At 33.5% G+C, this 6,050-nt stretch overlaps 1 pseudogene; it reads left to right on the top strand.

Moving 5' to 3' along the window:
* Window positions 1-3,275: 3,275 nt before the first annotated feature.
* On the top strand, window positions 3,276-6,006 carry LOC146885979 (receptor-like protein kinase FERONIA pseudogene; annotated as a pseudogene).
* Window positions 6,007-6,050: the final 44 nt, after the last annotated feature.

Genomic DNA, 6,050 nt, shown 5'->3' with positions numbered 1-6,050 from the left:
CAGAAGATTGAGAGATTTAATTTTAGTCATCATGAATACTCAAGTGATAATTTGAATTTTGTCATATTAAAAGGTACACGTTCCAGATTCCGAGAAGAACACATACAAATGTTAATTTACACATGTAGACCCTGAAAACTTTAATGCAATAAGAGGAAAACATATATTCTGATTCCGGTTTTCCGATTAAATTTCAAAGAAGATAATTTTCAATATCAATATTTTACATCGACAATCAACAAAAGTTAAGTTCAGTCTTTTTTTAGAATTAGACTTTATCTTTCATGTACAATATTCACACATGAATAACTATATATTATCATTTTTAGAGTAAAAATAAAGAAATTACTCAAAATACTTATTTTAGATAAAGATGGAAACGTGACCAATACAACTAAAAATGTTGTTTACAAAGAAACTTTCAAAAGTCTTTAACAAAGACGAAACAATAGGTATGTCACTCCTTATTTAACAGTCTTTTTCAAACTTATTTCATTGTTCAATAATATATTTGTTATCTGAAATTAACTACAATTATCATAAATGTATATCTTACTAATGATGCTAATTGTCTTATCGAATCACACATTACGAATAATGAACTTCAATCTCTTTACAAATGATGATATACAAAATTTATCATAGATTTAAAGAGTTATTTCTTTTACAATATATTTTGAATTTATTACATACAATATATACAATTATATAACAATCATCAATAATTAATTTTATTATTTTTATTATTAGTAACTTTATTTTTTAATAATATTTAAAACTTAGATTAATTTAAAACCAATGAAAATGTATTAAAATAAAACACGTGTGATGCACGTGTAGAAAGACTAGTATATTACTACTAGACATCCACAACAATTGATTCAGACCATAAAAATAGTCTCCAAAACGTTCATAAACATCGATGTGCAGTGACGGATCTTAAGTCAATATGGTGGGGTGCCTAAATTTTGGTTGAATTATTCTTTTAGTTTTTTTTTTGCCTAAAAATATCAAGTTGGTTGTCTAATGTTTTTTAGTCTCAAATTGGTTTTGATTTTTTAAAAGTTGATGCAATTTGATATCTTTCATTAAATTTCTTAAAGTGGAGCAAAAAATTTTCACCAAAATTTATACTAAGATAATTTATATTGAGATTATGTGAATTACACCAACAAAACAAAATATCCTTATTCATAACTTCAATTTTAATGAAAAAACATTGGTCCGATTCAAAATATTAAATAAAAAAATGATAAAATTGCATTATTTTTTCCAAAATTGAAACCAAATTGAAACTAAAAAAAATTCGATGACCAACTTATTATTTTTGAATGAAAATAGGAACCAAAAGAGTAATTCCAAAATTTTTATATAAACTAATAAACACATTGTATTTACTTTTTTTATGATAATAAAAAAATAAAAAAATAAAAAATTATTGTAATCATTATAATTATAAAATTAAATATAAAATAATTTTTATTTTATTATAATTAATTTTCATTAATAATATTTAAGTTTAAAAAATAATCAAATAAAAAATATTAAATTAAATAAATAATCACTTAAAAAATAATATTAATAAAATAATTTGTTTATTTAGAAAATAAAATTAAAAAATAAATGTGAAAAAAACTATTCCTAATCTATAAATATAAATACATAAAAGTTTATTAAAATATAAATATATAGTATATATTAAAATATTAAATGTTTTAAAAATATATATAAAATTATATAAATGTAAGAAAAAATTGGGGACCATGCCCCAATGTCAACACTAAAGTCCGCTACTGCCAATATAAAAGCACTAGGGGTGACAAAACGGGTCAGTCCGACCTGTTTTGGGTCGACCCGCCTGTGGCCCGCCAAAAACGGGCCGGGTCGGACTGGCCCGCCACCTATAAATGGGCTGAATATTATGATCTATCCCGTTTTAGGGCGGGCCAACGGGTCGACAGTTAGCCCCCGGGCTGACCTGTTTTTTTTTATTATTTTTTTAACTTTTTATAATTTTTTTATAAATCTATTATATATATATATACATTTATTTATATAATATATAAAAAAAATATTTTTTAATTATTTTTAATTTTAAACAATTTTTTTTTTTTAAAAAAAAAACGGGTTGGAAAGTTAATTTATAATGTTAATTTTACAAATCGTATTATTAAATTTGGAAAGTATTTAAATTCAGTTAACATACCACATATATATATATATATATATATATATATATATATATATATATATATATATATATATATATAGTCCGAAACGTAAATACGATATGATAAGTTAACCTAAATACATTATGGATTTGAGAATCCGGCATGTATCTCAAATAAAAGAAAAATAAATAAAATCGTGACCTCCCTTCTCTCACAAACACTTAGGAACTCATGGATGGCTTGGATAATAGAGGTAACTCTTTCATAAGTTTATATTCGATTTCGTTTAAGCTGATTTATCAATAAAATTAAATGAGTTGATCTTCAATTGCAAATTTAATTAGTAATTAATGAATTGAATTTGATTTATACATGTTGAATCAGATTGGTTCATTAACTACTTGGTTTTAATTTGTAAAATTTAGAAAGAATCCGATTTTAATAATTTAAATTGATAAAATAGTTTCATTTTATCTCTTAAATTAAAAAAATGTTTTTAGTTTATAATTGTTACATTTGAGAGATTAAAATGATATTTAATCAGTAATCAAACGATAAATTTAAGAGACTATAAATGGGGTATTTGTTTTTCAAGTTCGAGGGAGTATATTTTTTATATTAATTTGAAAGCCAAATGAAATTTATCTACAACTTTTGAATTAAAAATATAATTAAACTATGCACATAATTTCAAATACATTTTTTATTTTTAAATATTTGTGAATTATGTTTCATCCTTTTTTTTTGTATGTTTCGTGTATCTTTTTCCATTAATTAAGCTATCTATACGATGAAAAACATATTAATTATTATACAAAAAATGAGAGATCAGGCCAGAGTTACTTTTTCTTAAGAAAGAGGTTCATAATAAAAATAAATAAATAACTAAACGGGGAGAAAAATGATTTGGGTGAAATGTACGTATATAATACGTTATTATATATTATTTGAATTCATATTATTAATTTTTTCAAGTAATAAAAATGGAAAGGAAAGGTTAGACTTGCGGAGGTAAGACTTGAAGTCTTCCGGCTTAGTCTCCTGCCAAGACTTGGGTTAATTTATGATGTTTGAGGTCTCTGTTTTGGTGTTTTGGTATTGCGTGCTGCTTCGGTAAACATGAAATCCATGGAAACTACTACCAAACCAATAGCTTTGGGAACCATCCTTCTCCTACTGTTGTTGAGTTTCTCTCATCTTTCCAGAGCACAAGTTACTTTTGCCGCCCCTGACCCACTCACCATCAACTGTGGCTCTTCCACCGACTTCCCCACGCCCGAAGGTCGGAACTGGATTGGAGACACCAACACAGAGTATCTCTCTGTTAGCCGGGGCACAGTTCGTGCTCCTGCACTCACAAAATCAACCATACAGGGTCCTTACGCCTCTGCTCGCCTCTCCTTCTCCAATTTCACTTACTCAATATTCAATCTCAGCGGTGGCACAAAGTTCCTTCGCCTCTTCTTCTACTCAACTTCATACCACAAAAACTTTCATCGCTCCAAAGCCGTTTTCTCGGTGAAAGCAGGCTCATACACTCTCCTTCAACGTTTCGATGCTTCCCTCGATGCAGATTCTGATAGTGACCCTCCTCGCTCCAACATCCTATTCAGAGAGTATTGCATCAATCTCCAAGAACAAAACCTCAACATAACCTTCATTCCAAGCTCCACGGGTTCCTACGCTTTCATCAATGGAATCGAGATTGTTTCATTGCCTTCTGATCTCTACTACAGCAATCCTAACGTCGACATCAGTAGAATGCCGAAACTTGTTGGAGGAGAAACATATCCAATTGAAAACAATTTGGCTCTTGAAACAAAGTACAGGTTAAGATTTGGGGGCCGAAATATCCCCGCCTCAGAGGACTCGGGTATGCTCAGGACGTGGGATGTCCATAATCAATATATAACTAGTCGTAGCGTAGAATCTCTTGATATTGACAATAAAACCGAGCTGAACTTTAATAAGACTCCTGAATACACTGCACCAGACCAGGTATACCGATCATTAGCGAGAATGGGAGATAACGCCTCTGTGAACATGGGGTTCAACCTCACATGGCAGCTTCCTGTTGATACTGGTTTCAGATACATGCTACGGTTACACTTTTGCCAGCTTAACCCGAGGGTTAATGAGTCTGGTTCCCAGATCTTCCTTATCTTCATTCAGGATCATTTGGCTGAAGACTCTGTAGACATTTTCTGTTGGGGCAATAAACAGAGGGGTGTACCAATGGTTAGAGACTACGCAGTCATCATCAAAGCCCCAGATAATCAGAAAAAGGCAAATCTTTCTGTGAAATTGCACCCTCACGAAAATAGCTTGATCAAGGACGCACAACTAAACGCAATTGAACTCTTCAAAATCAGCGGCCCAACAGGTAATCTCGCTGAACCTAGCTCAGACCCGCCTCCATTCCAGACCGTTCAAATATTAAAAAATAAAAACAACAGCACCACGAGAAAACCTGCCGCCGTTGCAGGTGCAGTTTCCGGTGTCGTTTTGCTCTCCCTTATCATCGTTTTCTTCCTCATCAAACTTAGGAAGCACGTCTCTGTCAGCAAGGGTCACAATAAAAAGGACAGAACTTCTCAGGGAAGTGGCTCATCATTGCTACCAACCCACCTCTGCCGCCACTTCTCAATCGCTGAAATCAGAGCAGCAACCAAGAACTTCGATAAATTCTTAGTCGTTGGGGTGGGAGGCTTCGGCAAAGTGTACAGAGGCTACATCGACGACGGTTCAACATGTGTGGCAGTGAAAAGGCTCAAACGAGGTTCTCTGCAAGGTATTAACGAGTTCGTGAACGAGATCGAAATGCTTTCTCAACTACGTCATCTCAATCTTGTTTCCCTCATCGGTTACTGCAATGAGAGCAACGAGATGATCATCGTTTACGATTTCATGGGTCGTGGAACCCTCCGTGACCATCTCTACGACTCCGATAACCCTTCCCTGCCGTGGGAGCAAAGGATCGAAATATGCATAGGTGTAGCAAGAGGATTGCATTATCTGCATACAGGTGTGAAGCAGGTGATCATTCACCGTGACGTGAAGACCACCAATATCTTGTTGGATGAAAAATGGGTGGCCAAGGTTTCAGACTTCGGTTTATCCAGAATTGGGCCCACAGGTAATTCGATGTCCCATGTGAACACTCAGGTGAAAGGTAGCATAGGATACTTAGACCCGGAGTACTACAAACGACAGTGTTTGACGGAGAAGTCTGACGTGTACTCGTTTGGGGTAGTGCTCTTGGAGGTATTGTGTGGGAGACAACCTTTGATCCACTGGGAGGAGAAGCAACGGATATCAGTTGTTAAATGGGCGAAGCATTGCTATGAGAAGGGGTGTCTGTGTGAGATTGTGGATCCCTCATTGAAGGGCAAGACATCATCTCAGTGTTTGCAAAAATTTGGTGAGATTGCTCTGAGCTGCTTGCAGGAGGATGGGACTGAGAGGCCCTCCATGAAGGACGTGGTTGGGATGCTCCAGTTTGTTCTGCAACTTCACTTTAGTGGTGTTGCTGAGGAGGTGTTGGGCAGTGGTGTGTTTAGCCAACACGATGCAGAGTATAGTAACAACACCACAGCAAGCGACGGAGATAGCAGGTGGACGAGAAACGAATCTTCTGTGTTAATCCCTGATGTTGTTTTCTCATAGATTAAGGATCCAAAGGAACGATGAGCTTCAACCACTTCTCAAATTTCACTCCCACTTTCAATATATGACCTAATATAATCAAGGGAAAATGTATTCCATTGTTAAATTATGGTTAAAAGAATAAATACATCTAGTTAAAAAAAAGGCTTAAATACCTTATTGTTTCGTAGTCTTTGTTGCGGATGGTCCTCATTTTGGCAGAATGTTTAAAAT

This window comes from Vigna unguiculata, chromosome 5, assembly GCF_037176805.1.
Source record: "Vigna unguiculata cultivar grain cowpea cultivar isolate G323 ecotype 2 chromosome 5, ASM3717680v1, whole genome shotgun sequence".
Lineage (NCBI taxonomy): Eukaryota > Viridiplantae > Streptophyta > Magnoliopsida > Fabales > Fabaceae > Vigna > Vigna unguiculata.
This window is presented reverse-complemented; position numbering and strand designations above follow the sequence as displayed.